At 41.5% G+C, this 16,096-nt stretch overlaps 1 non-coding gene across 1 annotated transcript; it reads left to right on the top strand.

The window, feature by feature from the left end:
- The first annotated feature begins 11,698 nt into the window (after positions 1-11,698).
- Positions 11,699-11,771, top strand: TRNAA-CGC (transfer RNA alanine (anticodon CGC)). Its single transcript has one exon. It is a non-coding gene; the product is annotated as a tRNA-Ala (tRNA).
- Positions 11,772-16,096: the final 4,325 nt, after the last annotated feature.

Genomic DNA, 16,096 nt, shown 5'->3' with positions numbered 1-16,096 from the left:
CTTAATCATTGACGTTTTGGAGGAGAGTGTCCTGATTGATTGATTTAAGGTCTGGAATCTATTGAGCAGGGGTGAAGGAGTCTAATTCACTAGGCTGGCATAGTTTGAGACTCTTAACTAGTCATCCATGTAAGGTATTTATTGAGCTCCTTGTTCTGATTTTGACACTTACCAAACAATCTTCAGGACTTAACTCGGTTTTCATTATCTTCCTTCTTAGGGAGAGAATGCACAAAGTAGCCAACAAGTACTATTTTTCAGTATAAAATAATGAGTGACTGTGTGTGTAAGGTTAACAACATGGGCATTAGAATAAGACAGACTTTTATAAGAATCCTAACTTGACCAGCTTGGGCAAGTCTTAACCTTTCTGAATCTTTGTTTATTTACTTTAAAAATGAAGGTGGTGATAGTACTTTTCTCGTAGTGTTGCTATGAGTGTTAAATGAGATAATTCAATATAAAGCACTTAGAACATTTCTTGGCATATAGTAAATACATAGTAAAGTAATTTTAGTTTATCATTTATATCAATATTTGACTTTCTGGTTTATCATGGATCAGTCCCTTGGAGTTTGATTAGCCCTAGAGCAACACATAAAATTAAGTTTCTGAATCCGCAAAACTGAGGAGATCGACGACCTGTGGCCAGTCTTCATGATGCCACCGCAGCCATTCCCTAGCACATTTCTATGCCAGTCACTAGCACTGGCCAGAGGAGAAGAGTTATCTTTCCTCTTGGCTCCCCCAGCTTTTTGTTTTGCTTCTGTCATAGTGAGCTCTGTAAGAGAAGGGGAAGACACAAGAGTAGGGGCTCAGATACACTTGTTGAAGATTTTTAAAATAAAATTTCATTTCCATACATCCTTCTAGGACCTCAGCCTCTTCTGAAGAATAAGTTGGGCACTTTCCGCACTTTCAGGGCGCCTGCTTCTCTCTTCTTGTTCCAATCCCTATTCCTTCCACTCCCAGACACCTGCCTCTTGCTCTGAACAAGTGTTGGAAAGCAAATATGGCCGAAATAAATACCATTCAAGCAGTGCCTACGCTGCAGGGAGCCCATAAAAGGAGAAGGCCCCTCTAAACTGGAGATCTGTTTATTTTGCAATTAACAAAAGGTCAGGAGGCCTGGCATAGAATCCAAGTGTTACTCTGCTGTGTTAGCAAGAATTGTGGGGTTTGAAAGTTTTTGCTGGGGATTTGGAATTTTTATTATGAATTCCAGGAAGCCAAAGGTTTCTGGGTAATATGTGAATCACAGCAAAGTATTCTGCCATCCTTTGACCCAAAGTTAGCTCCTTTTTGGTGATATAAAAGGTCAATAGGTCATGGGAGCTCCTCTGTGTTACCTTAAAATGACCCCTTTTGAGGATGTAACAGATTATTAATCAGGAGCCATATCAAGGAGCTATGGCTAGGGAGGAGCAAGCTTTCAACCTTTGATTTAGGAGCTGGGAATTTACAGTTCTCTTTCTTCCGTGGAGCCCTAAATTGGCTTGACATAAGTTTAACAGGAACTTTTATTTAGCTGTGGTTCTTTTCATCACAGGGTATTATGGGATATCATCCATTCAAAAAAAGTGTTGAGCACCTACTATGTAATAGGTACTGAGCTAGGGTGATGAAGACACATAAAAGAATAAGAAGACTTTGTCTTCAAAGTACTTAAAGTCCAGTGGGGACACAGACACGGAAACAGAAATGCCGTTAAGTTGTTATGGGTGATGTGGTGGAGTGTGTACAGAGAGACCAAAAGGAAAGAGTGGCCCAGTGTAGCCAGGGAAAGAGTGAGGGACAGGAAAGACCTCATAGACGAGGTAGCAAAAAGCATCTTTTAAATAAGAAAAGCGCCTCCCTAAGATTCGCTTCCACCAGCTTTGGCCACAGCATCACTGACCCTGCATTTACTTTAGCCCTCTTCTACTGGCTTGTACCTACTTGTACTTTGAAAATTGGTTTTTTTTTTTTTTTTTTTTTTCTTATTTATTTATTTATTTATTTATTTATTTATTTATTTATCTATTTTTGGCTGTGTTGGGTCTTCGGTTCGTGCGAGGGCTTTCTCCAGTTGCGGCAAGTGGGGGCCACTCTTCATCGCGGTGCGGGGACCGCTCTTCATCGCGGTGCGCGGGCCTTTCTCTATCGCGGCCCCTCCCGTCGCGGGGCACAGGCTCCAGACGCGCAGGCTCAGCAATTGTGGCTCACGGGCCCAGCTGCTCCGTGGCATGTGGGATCTTCCCAGACCAGGGCTCGAACCCGTGTCCCCTGCATTAGCAGGCAGATTCTCAACCACTGCGCCACCAGGGAAGCCCCTGAAAATTGGTTTTGAAGTCTGAATTGTAAGATTGTGCATCTCAAATTCGTTGACTCTGCCTTTGAAGCTAAAATGCCTATGCTCTTCTATCCCTCAGTTAGTGCATATATTACGTCGGTTAACAATGGGATATTTCTGTACGACGTGTGCCATCTCAGACCGGAAACTCCTTGGAAGGGGAATCCCTTTGTTGTTATAAGCTGCCTGCCTCGTAAGCTTTTAAAGCTTATTTCATGAGGTGCATGCTGGGAGGTGAAGGGTGATAAAGTATTTGGGCTACAAATCCCAGTTCAGAGTACTTTCGTCTTAGCACCAAACTGCCTCAGACCCTCAGTCACATTTCTCACCTGCTGCTCGCCAGGTAAGCTCCTATCACCAAGTCTTGACTCTCCCTTTCTATTGAAGAGAATCAGAACCAGAGCAGCATCGTTGTTTCTTTTTCATTCCTGTGGCTCTCAAAATGCTTTCTCAACGGCAAGTCACAATTCCTGTCGTACAGGAAACAAATACAACTATAGATTGACGTGTGTGTGTGTGTGTGTATACACACATGTATAAAACCAAAGACCTATTTAAAGCTTCTGAACCTGGCTTGATGTCTTCTTGGGAAACTCCAACTACTGCATAAAGACTAGAACCCTTGGCATGATGGGCTTCCACATGCTTTAGAGATGAAGTGCTCTTTATCGGATTAGAAAAATGAAATTCTCATTTAAATATTCTCTTTCTACATGTCTGTTAAATAGTTTATGGTTAACTTTTTTCTGAGCATGCATTTATAGCTTGGTGATCTTAGAAAATATTCAAAAATAACACATCACAGGTATCATTGCAATCCAAAGAGATGTTTCAAAGAGAGTGACTGGCCAGAGCATCCTCTAGGATACCTCTAAGTTATCTTATTGATGAGCATTTTGGCTTCATGTTTACAAATGAATGAAAGCTAATTTAATTTGACATTAGCTTTATAACTGTCGTGAAACCAAAAGAGAGTCAGTCAAAGAAAAATCTGTTTGGCACTCTGCAAGAACGTCAGTGCCCATTCTTGCTGTAACGCAACTTTCTACTGAGAACCAAGGTAAATAACAAGTTGGGAAAAATTGTCACCTATTGATCCTAATAGTGAGATGTCAAACAATGTGTCTCAAATTAAGAGAGAGGGTGAGAGAAATCCCTTCTTTTTCTTTACCACTTGCAAACTACTTGAAAATCTGCCTCAGCAAAATCTCATCTATTTGGACTAATGGGGGTGGAGGCAAGCAGACCAATGTGAATTAGTGACAGGTTGGAATTCTGGAATGTTTTAAAACATGCCCTTTTATTAGTTGAAGTCTATGTGTACAATAACTCAAACTAACTGTTCACAGTGGTTCCCAAGAGAGATTCTCAGAGACTTGATTTCGTGAATAGATAAGACCCATTTGTTATTAGCAGTTTCCATTGACTCATAAACAATGTGCTGAAGTCCTTAAAAACAGTTTTTTCCTTTACGGAGATAAAAATGCATTTGCGATGTGGTTTAAAGAATCCTGCCCAGCAAACTTCTTGCTCAGGGAGAATGCAAACAGATCCATCTGTCTCTAGAATCTCTCACACACAGTTGGTGTCCCCTGAGGGACTGAGGTGTGACTGTGCTTGTGGGGTGAAGTAAAGGAGGTTCACCCACCTGTCTCTGTTAAGAGAGGCATAGAATGTAGAGTTAGGAGAAATACCCCTTCCCCACCCCCGCGTCTGCTAGAGCACTTCTGGTAGCAGGAATGGAGATCACTACCTCTGGAAGCTGGTCGGTGCTACTGTTTAGAAATGGTTTTCCTTTATTCTCCATTATTCGAGGGGAGAACAGCCCCTCTAAGCCTCTGTGAATGTGGATTTGCCTCCCTGCCTCCTCCACTTGAGTGTGAAAGTGGGAAGTTGATCTGGTTGCCCACCCATCTCCTTTCCTCCCCCACTTCTTCCTCTCTCATCCTGGAGCCCTGTAATAAAAAACAAGAAGCAAACTGTTAGCTGAAAACCAGTCTTGTCCCTTCTTGGGTTATTTGCCTACTCATTAGGAATTGTGGAAGATCCTAACCCTTCAAGATTCGAAAGAAAGGACTATAATTTTGGACTGTATGACAAGCAGTGGCGTTGATAGATTTTTGAGAAATGGATCACGAGCAGCATCTAGTCAAATCACGCTGTGTGGACAGCCTGCCGTCCTTCCATCCCAAAATGCGCTCACCTTTGCTCTGTTAGGTAATGTAAATATCCAGCCGCGTCTCCATATCTGGGCTGAGTGTTTGTGTTCTCTTGTCTGTATGGCCTTGACACGCCTGGCCACATCATGAAGGGTCTGTATTACAATGTAAACTCCAGCAAAGGGTTTGGGTTTGTTAATCTTTGAACAATTCTCACAAAAAGAGGTTTAATAAGTGCTTAAATTTTTTTTAATTGTGGTAAAATACACGTAACATAAAATTTACCGTCATAATCATTTTTACGTGTACAGCTCAGTAGTATTAAGTATTTTCACATTGTTGGGCAACAGATCTCCAGAACTTTTTCATCCTGTAAAACTGAAACTCTATACCTGTTATGTGGTAAACTCTCCATTCCTCCCTCTTCCCAGCCCCTGGCAACCAACCATTCTACTTTCTGTCTCTATGAACGTCACTACTCTAGACACCTTATTTAGGTGAGCTCATACAGTATTTGTCTTTTTGTGGCTGGCTTAATTCATTTAGCATAATGCCCTCAAGGTCTATCCAGTTGTAGCATGTGTCAGAATTTCCTTCCTTTTAAAGGCTGAATAATATTCTATTTGTATGCATAAATGCTGCTATGAACATTAGTATACAAACAGCTGTTAAAGCTTCTGCTTTCAATTCTCTTGGACATATACCTAGGAAAGGAATTACTGGATCATATGGTAATTATATTCTTAACTTTTTGAGGATAATACGTTTTTTAATGAGACTGAGGAGGCAGAGAAACATAAAGTAGATGCATTATTATATTAGAGTGTCCCATTTCACCACATATCTATTGGGTTCTTACCATGTGCTCAGTGCTGTGTCTGATATAACTTGGAACCTTATGGTTCCTTCTTTTCTCTCACTACAATATAATCTCCATAAAAGTGGGGATTTTTGTATGTTTTCTTCTTCTTTACTGCTGAATGCCCAGAACCTAGGATAGTGCCCGGCATTCATTCATTCATTTGTTCAGCAAATACCATTGAATATCTAGCATGTACCCGGTGCAAAATGGTCATGAAAGTCAGTGAGGAAAGCAGTGTTTCCTGTCTTCTTGACTAATGGGCAGAGTGGATGGAAGGAGGTAACAGGGTCTTTCCCAATCACTTTGTGCCCTGTCAGGTAAACATTGGTGATCCCCTACTTGCAAAGGGGGGAGGGGTGCATTTAGAACCGAGAGAGAGCAGCTCAGCTGGAAATGAAGATCAGTGGAGACAGAAGCTTTTTCCAAGTGGTCCTGGACAGACAACTGCCCATTCGCAATACTGAAGCCATATTGAATTAGGAAGAGAGCAGAGAGCAGTACTTGATTATCCAAATCAACTGCTTATCTTAGCAGGGCACAGTCAACTCTTGACTGAAAAGAATTTTATTTCACGTTTGCATCAAATCTGAGTGAGGAAATGGGGAGCCACTATGGCCCAAGCAGTGCTTTCAAATTAGGGGGCTTAAGATGTTACCTCATACCTAGTCAATCCCACTTAGTTCAACAAGGTAGTATTTACAGAATATTCTCGGAGTTCTCTGGGGTTCACAAAATGGTGCGTTCATTTAACAATGCCAATTTAAGTCCCCTTCCCTAAATTAGCATGAGATATACTATTGAAAAAGTTTGGCTGGTAGGAAAATACCTAGGGTTCCTTACAAAGCCCTCAAAGGCATTTTGCAGTCCTCTGCTGGTTCCAAATATGCAGCATTTCTTATCCCTTCTGTGAGCCTCAGAGATTTTCCTCGTCTATTTTTCTACTTTTAAAACCACCACCACTGCTTATTCCATTTCTTAGGGTCCTTTTCACTTCCTTTGGGGGTTGGCTGTAATCTCTCCCCTTATCCTCTTCTTGCTGCCCTCCCAAACAGTGTTGCTACTTCAAGGGAATAAGAAAGTCACCAATACGGAGAACAGTTATGCAAACTCAAGCCATTTCACAAAGTTCTTGTAATCAGTGTCCCTGCTTCCTTTCCTTTAAGGTACCCAGAAGCCCCAGTGTTCTCCTGCTTTCTTTTATCTGTGACGGTGGCGCTCCTTATTGCTTATAGGATAAGGCTACACTAATTAGCCTAGCATTCAAGGCCCTCTATAAGCAGACTAAGGTCTACCGCTCCATTATTATCTCCCACTCATCTTCCAGTCTACAGAAACTGTCTGCTTCCGTCAAACGGTCTCCTAATTGTTTCCCCCCAAACTATTTTCATTCCTGTTTCCTGGTCTTTGTTCACATTAATTCTTTCAGGCTCTCTGCTACTCTTTCTTCAGGGCTTGGAGTCTTACCTTTTGTGACCACCGGGGCCCTTTGGGCAGAACTGCTCCTTCCTTGGAATTCCAATAATCCTTCTAGTGTGGGCCACTTCTCTGGATTTAGCACACCGGCGTACGTGTGTGTGCAGGTGTGCCTAACGCAGGTGCTTATTATATCTGTAGGGCTAACAGTACTATGCACTGAGTAGGGACTCAGTAAACATTTATTTTTAATGATGATGTCATGTTCTTGAAGGCTGTTCTTTCTTTCCCTAGGTAATGTTTACTAACGTGAATGAAGCGCTGCTGAGACTTGCTCATGTTTTTAAAAAGATGAGGTTGGTGATGACTCAGTGGCAAGATCTTTTGGCAGAGAATTCATCTTGAAAATACTTGTACTATCCTAGCAACACACATGTAACAAGGGGAAACAGCCCAAATAGTCTTAAGATAAAGCAGGAGAGATTTTTAGGATTTTAGTAAGCAAGACTTTCCCTTTCTTTCTTTCTTTCTTTCTTTCTTTCTTTCTTTTCTTTCTTTCTTTCTTTCTTTCTTCTTCCTTTCTTTCTTTCGTCAAGGTGATTAAACACTGGAATGAGCTATAGAGGTAGATTATTGAGAAGATTTGGAGGGGTGGACAATTTATTCATTCATTCAAAGGAAAACTGGGAGGCAAAGTAAAGGAAGGGGGAAAAGTTTAAGTATGAGGGATTTGGCATTTATCCATGGAAAACAGAGGAAGGCGGATACAATCTTTTTTTTTTTCCTTGCACTTTTTGGTCTCTCAACTATGTATGGCTTCCCCAGCAGGATGAAGAGCTTGTGGTGGGTGGAGCTGCTTCTTCGCTGTGTTGTAGAGCCATCAATCAGGCCAATAAAATAAAAGAAGGCAGCAGATGTTTTTCTCCCCAAAGAAGGGGTTGGAATGGTTACCGAGTAACTGTTTTTCTGGTAATGTCCATATACCTTCAGTCACAAAAAGATACAAACAAACAACCGTAGCTCTGATATACTTCACCCAAAGGAGTGTTGCGGGTGACGGGTAGGGAAGGACGTGCTATTATGAAGAAGGGGCAACGGGAGTTGGAAAAAGATAGGCTCGAACATGTGGCAGGACCGGAAGTAAAAGAATAAAAATAAGTAGTGCAAAAAGTCACTGAAGGAAAAATATGAAAACCAAAAAAAAAGTTAGTGGGGCACTCACTACATAGAAAACAAGTTTGGAAGTTTGTGATTAGATTCTTGGAGGAAAGTGTAGACAATGTGGCATATACTGCACAAAAAGCTGATGATCAAAGCCAATACAGAACACGTCAATCCCAGAAACATCGGAGCTTAGACTGCTCGTTCACGCAATAATTTTAGGTGTCCAAGAGCAGGAATCTGTATTTTTTTTAAAATTTATTTTATTTAGTTTACTTTTGGCTGCATTGGGTCTTCATTGCTGTGCGTGGGCTTTCTCTAGTGGTGGTGAGCGGGGTTACTCTTTGTTGCTGTGCGCAGGCTTCTCATTGCGGTGGCTTCTCTTGTTGCAGAGCACGGGCTCTAGGCGTGTGGGCTTCTATAGTTGTGGCACAAGGGCTCAGTAATTGTGGCCCGCAGGCTCTAGAGTGCAGGCTCAGTAGCTGTGGCGCATGAGCTTAGTTGCTCCATGGCATGTGGGATCTTCCTGGACCAGGGCTCGAACCTGTGTCCCCTGCATTGGCAGGTGGACTCTCAACCACTCTGCCACTAGGGAAGCCTAGGAATCTGTATTTTTAATAAATGCTTCTGCTGATTCTTAAGATCAAGCAAGTTTGGGAAGCACTCTCCTGTAAGGTAGTAGAAGGAGTTTCCATCAAAATGTGAAACATCAAATGATTTCACTTGAAAGACAACTCATACAAAAGACAGAAGGAGAAGCGGGATAAAAGGCTGAAATTTTGATTTGGGGAATAAGTAATTATTTTTTTGCCCTGCTTGCTCCCAAAATGATTTAAGGTAGCACGGTTATAATATTAATAATGAAAGTGCTTTCTATCAGCTTGGCACTATACGTGTATTTTATTATTTGATGCCCACAACGACCCCCTGAGGTAGAAAGTACAATTGTTATCTCCATTTTACAGATGAGGAAACTGAGACTCAGAGAGGTTAAACTAGGAAAAGGTGGAGCTGGGATCCAGAGCCTCTGCTGATCTTAATTGTTTCACGAAAACTGCTTACAAACATCAAGACAGACCAATCCAAAAAGCCCAGAAACAGCAACAAAAAACACAACTAAGTGAAGAAATTTGGATGAAGAAAAAATAAGGGAAGGAAAATGGGTGAAGCTGGGATAGGGTCCTGTTCATCGATTATACATTTGGCTCTAAGCTTTCCAACGGTCAAAGGGAGAAAGGAAACATCTCTTGATTCAGAGCATCTATAAGATAAAAGCAACCCTGCTTTTTCGGAGAAACATAACGATTTCTGGTAGAATTTCCTGAGAGAAATGTCCCATGTGGATCCTCAAAAAGAGGAGAAATGCTTCTATTGAATGGATTTTTGTCACAGGAGAAAGGAAACTTTACTGTATTAATTTTTTAAAGCTTGGGAAAGCAAATGTTTAAAAAAGGAAATAATTTAAAGATGGATTATAATATCATTCCCTTGTAAATATGTTTTACAGTTCACACTTCTTATAATAAAAGAACTACATGTGGAGTTTTTGTCTTTGGAGATCTTAAAGAGAAGGGTGGCTATTCCTCTGGCCTGGATGCCTGAAGGCAAGGACTGCCTTAATGGGCCCCCTTCCAACTCGGGGGCTGTGATTCTATACTTCTGTAGCTGTGCAAACACTTCTACCTGGGGCAGCTTAACCAGTCCTAAACGTAAAGACTCAGCCACAGCCATGGCAGTGAATGCTTCCATTGTGAGAATCCTTTCTGATAAAATAAATGTTTTTAAACACACACACACACACACACACACAATAAAACAAAACCTCCACAACATTCGGGATTAAGACACACCCAAGTAAGACATTTGCAGTAACAAAAGTTTCACTTAGTAAATGCTTGTCACTGGGGATGGAGAGTCAGCACTTAGGCACCACTCATTTAACTCCGAACGTTTGCTGAAGTCCTTTTTGTCTTAGATGTAAAAGAAATCTTTTCTAAGGGGGCCATCAGCACCCCCTCAGGGGTGATGTTTTAAGCCTAATGTGAAAAAGAGAGCTTCTCTAAAACTTCTTATATGATTAACACAGTTGAATGCCCTTTATGACAAAGCATGGGGAGTGCAAATAAAATTCTCTTCAGGAGGAGACCTTCGTCCCCCCTTTTTTTCTTAAATCATTTCTTAGCCATGTAACACGGGGAAAGAACTTCCACATTTCAGGGGGGAGAAAAGCTCAGGGAGATACAGCTGTGCCGTTTAAACTGGCCCAGCTCTTCATGAATCGGGTCAAATGGCTCAGATGAGGCTTCCTTGCTGTATGTAGTGAGACTGAAACCCGTAACAGGGGAGAGAGAATCGAGTTAACATCTCTGTGTGCGTTAGGAAATGTGTTATGTGGCAATAGCTAACCGAAGCGCATTTGCCTTTGAGGGTCTATTTGAATCTTTGGCCTTCTGGCACGTCCAGGAAGAAGGCACACAGGAGGTTTCCCTAAAAAAAGAATGAGGTGCTTGCCTCTACAAAGAGGGGTATGGTTATGCTGCTGTCAAGTGAAAGACTTCATCCTTCCAACAGAAGGTGTCACCCTCTGGAGCGCTTGACGGACTCTGCTACCCTAACACGTTGTTTCCCCTTTATAAACAGTCCAGCCGCTTTGGCCTTATCTACTTGATTCCAAAATAGCTCGTCAATTTAATAGCATTCAGGTTGTTTATGCACACACAAGCCCTTTGAAAATAACCCTTTTCATGTCGCCAAACAGGCATTTTGAAATCAACTAATTGGATGGTTGTCTGAATTCAACTCGTTGTTTTAAAAATAACCAGTTGTTCCACTGAATTACATTTTTTTACCCCCAAGCCAATTGGTGTGTGTAGACAGAGTTTGAGTCAATCCAGATGGCTGGCTGCATTTTTGACTTGAACTGACTGGGTTTTGTGGTCAGATATATACAGCTCTTGATAGCCACTGGGGAAATGGAGGAGAAGGGAAGGAAGGTGTAGGAACGTTAGGAGAAGTTATATCAACAAAAGTTTCCATCTTGAGTGCTGTGGATCCAGACATTTTCTGCAATCAATCCTCCCTCCTCCTCAACACACATGCACACGCACACGTGCACACACACACATGCACACACACATAGTTAAGAAAACAGAAATAAAGTAATAACATCCCTCCCAGCTGGCTCTGCTCACGGCTGTGGGTCTTTTCTTTCTTTCTTTCTCTCCATGAATTTCTTCACTGCTTGGGTGGCCTGTGGAGGGATTCTGGCAACTCAGCATCATTGGTTTAGCTCCCTCTTAGGCTAACTTTTCCTTCCTGTGGGGAGCTCTCCTTTGAGGGACTTAGTGCTCCTCTCAGTCTGTAAAAGCAAGGCAGGAAGAAGAGGGCTTCAGTCAGACCTGAACCCCCTAATGCCAAGCATGAGGCCTGACTCTGACCCATGGAACCCCTTTTCCTGAGGGAAGCTGTGAATTTCCTGTAATGAATGGAACCAGTCCTCCCTACCCAGGCGTTACTACTACATTTTGAGAAATTCTGAGTTTTGTATCATCTATGGTCCCCATAATTAGCTGTCAAATTCTGCTGGCACGAGGAAGTGCAATTCAGATGCTTTCAAAGGCTACTTCATGTGGCCTTAATTTGATTTCTTCATTTACCTTACTGATAACATGATGAAAGTAGAACAGAGAGACTTCCCCTGAACCACCTTAGGTTTTTCACTTACAAGGAAGAAAAGGTTCTCCAAACATTTAAAATCAAACTGCAGGGACTTCCCTGGTGGTCCAGTGGGTAAGACTCTGCACTCGCAATGCAGGGGGCCCGGGTTTGATCCCTGGTCGGGGAACTAGATCCCTCATGCGTGCTGCAACTCAGAGTCCGCATGCCGCAACTAAGAAGACTGCATGCCGCAACTAAGACCTGGCACAGCCTAAATAAATAAATAAATAAATAAACATTTAAAAAAAATCAAACTGCAGGGGTGATTTCCAAAATGTCTTCCAGTTTCTTCACAAATTTTGAGTGAATTATATGACACAAACTCACTTTTCTGCTGCCAGCATTGTACCTTTTCTATCTTGTGCAAAGGTCATTGCTTGCAGTGAATCGAAGAGCACAAGAAATATTCTGTTTGAAACCTGGCCCTGCCTCTGTTGTCCCCAACTTTTCTCTCTCATCTAGTAAATCCCAAATTGGCATGTTTTTCATAACATGTCATTTTTCATGCCTGGCTCTTTAAGGTGAGTATTGATTCCCGTGAGGCTTTCAAAGACATCTGGATAACATTCAAAAGTTTTTGCCTATGACATTTAGGTTTTAAACCACTGCCACATGGCTTGTTGGGATTTTTTAGTTTGGGAGGTATTGGAGGTGTATGACTTGGGTTATGGTCCTGTCTTCATTGCTGACCTGCTGTGTGACCTTGGGAACATCACTTTACTCTCTGAATCTCAGAGGTTTTCTCATCAATGTTATGGGGGTAATAATATTTGCATGCCTGGTCTATCTCAGAGGGCTGTTGGGAAGAACAATCCAAATAAGGTATGGGGAAGCCCTTTGTAAGAAGAATGAAGTCTTAAACAAATGTAAGAGATTCTAAAAGGAGACAATTTAACTGGGATTATCAGGTAGTCCGGAAAACTTGACCCTTCCTTCTCAGATCAAGAGGTTTGTTGTCAGGTCACACAATTGCACTGTGTGTTAACGTTACTTTAATCCCTGTTTGTTGGATTCAAACACCCCCGAAGATCAAATTCTACAGAAAAATGGTATGAATGGATATATTGCCTCAGTTTTGAGAATCCACAGTAATATTAGCATAGGGATAAGGAAACTGGGCAGGCTTAAATTTTTTTTTTAGTATTAATGACACTATGAATGTGTTAAAGTAATCAGTAATATTACAAGTTCTATTTGCAGCAAAAGTAAAGTGAGAAAGAGAGAACTTCTCCCTGGATTTCAGAATCATGGCTGCTTCAGTTGTGAACACAACTGTTCATAGAAAGATAACCTGTTGTTCTCCTCATTTTAGAGTCAAGAACTAAATCACCTCTGTGAAAATATACAAAAGGACAATAGGCAAATCCATCCTTCATTCTTTGATGTGTCTGTTTAACTGTCCCAGGCTTTCCCATCCTTGAGTGGTGTAGGGGCATCTGATAAACCCCAGGTGATTTAGAAGCACACAGAATCCTGCTTTATATTTTCATCTTATCTAGCTGCTTGCATGGGATTAAATGACCTTTTTGCCACAGGAGCAGTTATGCCGAGGAAGATGAACTTTCCCTTCCATCTGCGGGGTAAATGTTGTTCCTCCACATGCAGACTATCAGCCGAGGGACTGGCATTGTTTCCGGTTGTCAGGATATCATTGGCCTTTTTCCTCTGAAGAAGAGCCAATTCATTGCCTAGTATCAAACAGAAAACAAGAAAAGTAAATACAGCATGATATTTCCCTACAATGGTAAATTAGAAATGGTATGAGTGTATGTGAGTATGACTGTGAAGTTTAAATCTGGGGTAGATCTGGTTGCAAGCTCAAGTTTGAAAACTTTTTTTTCAGAAGTGAATTTGAGCTCCTGTAGTTACATCCAGGAAATACGAGCCATTACCAAGGCTGGGAATTGAGGGTAAGGCCAAAAAAAAGGTCTGGAAATGTAATTGTAATTGGGGAGGCCAAACGACAGAGGTTAAGCCCTGGGAAATGGAAAGGCAAATCGGTGTCTGAGAATTCCTGGGCCTGTGGCAGGTCTCTTGCTGGACTCTGGCCATCACTGAACACTGCTTAGCTCTTATACCCTCCACGTGGACCTGTTTTAAGGGAGGCTGAAGGAGGACTGAGCTGGGGCCAAGACTGTGAAGTTAAAGGAGACCCTCTGAGAGCATATGCCCCCTTCAAACTTATGAATCATGTGAAACCTTGATAATCTGGCGTTCCCAATGCTGGCATCGTGGTAAACCTGGCAATGAACTCACAACCGAAACAAAACTGGATAAGGGTCATGAGGGCAAAAATTTTGCCCTCATCACTATGTCACCAGTAATTAGAACATAGTGACTGTTCTACAAACGTTGGTAATAAAAAATTAATTAATGCTTATTACAAACAAACAAACAAACAAACCTGGCTTTGATGGCCTTTAAAAGAAATAGTCTTGGGCTTCCCTGGTGGCGCAGTGGTTGAGCGTCAGCTTGCCAATGCAGGGCACGCGGGTTCGAGCCCTGCTCTGGGAAGATGCCACATGCCGCAGAGCAACTAGATCCGTGAGCCACAACTACTGAGCTCTGCGCGTCTGGAGCCTGTGCTCTGCAACAACAGAGGCCCCGATAGAGAGAGGCCCGCGCACCGCGATGAAGAGCGGCCCCCGCTTGCTGCAACTAGAGAAAGCCCTTGCATAGAAACGAAGACCCAACACAGCTAAAAATAAATAAATAATAAAAATAAAGGAATTCCTTTAAAAAAAAAAGAAATAGTCTTAAGGTTCACAGGATAATGTGAATACCTACAACGTGCCAGAAGCTTTACCTATTTTATCTCTAGTCTCTCAAAGACCTTTCAAGGTTATATTTTTCCTAGCATATAGAGAAGCTGAAAGAATATTATAGTGGACACTAGTATCCTGACTACCTATATTCTACAATTAGCATTGTATTATACTTGTATTATCACATGGATCTATCTATTCATCCATTTATCAACCGAGGTTAAGCTTTTAATCCTCATTTTGTAAGTGAAGTCTCAGCCAGGTAAGGCGGCTTGTCCAAGGTCCCCCAGCTAGTAAGTAATAGAGCTAAAATTTGGACTTGGGACTATCGAACTCTGCAACCTATGCCCATTCCACCATGCCGAGCGGACTCTTGTGATCACTGTGTTGCAACATAAGTTAAAGCAAGTAAACCGGAGAGTGGGTTGAAATCGACTGAGAGGTTGAAGTTACTAGTGCTAAAACCAGAGGAACATCCCAGGAAGGGCTAATTTAGCCTTTGACCCCAGAATTATAATTTGTAAAAAGCAGACTAATGCAGGAGGGCATGCATCTATGCATTCTATATCATATGTTAAAGAAGAAGGGACAAATCATTACAGGGGATTCCTGTTGTTGTTTTTAAGAAAGCAAGTTTCATGATGTGTAGTAGGCCCAGTGCAGACTCAGCCCACTGTCTCACCATTTCTGTAGATTCGTAACATAGTACAAAAATTGAATAAGATATAACAGAGCATCAAGAATAGATTAGATTAGATTTCACATACTTTGTTTACTAAGGCAGGGAAATATGTAATACATTTCAGAAAGATTTCCATAGATAGGATTGACACAGGTTTTCAACAGGGAAAAATTAATAATAAACACTCCCAAAAGTTTATTACCATAATTTCCAAACAATATAATAATTTGTTAGACCCCCATACACTAAGATTTAGGTAAACATAGTCTCTTACCTTTAGTAGTTTACAATCTTAAAGAGTCAACAGTCAGTTATTTAAAAATTTTAATGACTTAATTACAAAAGTCTCTGACTTAGATTTCTGGAGATAAAATACAACAGAAGTATGTCTGTTTATATCTCCACTCTTGCAATATTGCTTACAACAAGCATTACTGTGCTTCTCGTTAGGAGAAAAATTAGATTTTAAATGTTGCACACAGTACTTTGTTTTTTGGGGTTTTTTTGAATTTTATTTTATTTTTTATACAGCAGGTTCTTATTAGTTATCTATTTTATACATATTAGTGTATACATGTCAATCCCAATCTCCCAATTCATCCCACCACCACCACCACCCCACGCCCCTCTGCCACTTTCCCCCCTTGGTGTCCATACATTTGTTCTCTACATCTGTACACAGTACTTTGATTAAGAAGCGCACTGATGAATCAACAAATATTTCTTGAGAATCTCCTATGGAGCCATTTCTGGGGTCTGTGTTGTGAGGGATGCATTCAGCCATTCATTCAATAAATATGTATTGGGGCCCTACTATACATTCTAGGCACTGCTCCAGATTCTGGGTACAGAAGTATAAGAACCCTTCCCTCGAGGAGTTCACAGTCATAGAAATACAGACTGTCAGAGGTAGGAGGAACCTTAGAGAGCATGTAGTCTGCCATCCTCAATTTACAGTTAAGGAGGCTGCGGTTCAGAGATGTTAAGCTACTGATTCAGGGTCAC

The sequence above is a fragment of the Balaenoptera acutorostrata genome, chromosome X (assembly GCF_949987535.1).
Source record: "Balaenoptera acutorostrata chromosome X, mBalAcu1.1, whole genome shotgun sequence".
Taxonomy (NCBI): Eukaryota; Metazoa; Chordata; class Mammalia; order Artiodactyla; family Balaenopteridae; genus Balaenoptera; species Balaenoptera acutorostrata.
This window is presented reverse-complemented; position numbering and strand designations above follow the sequence as displayed.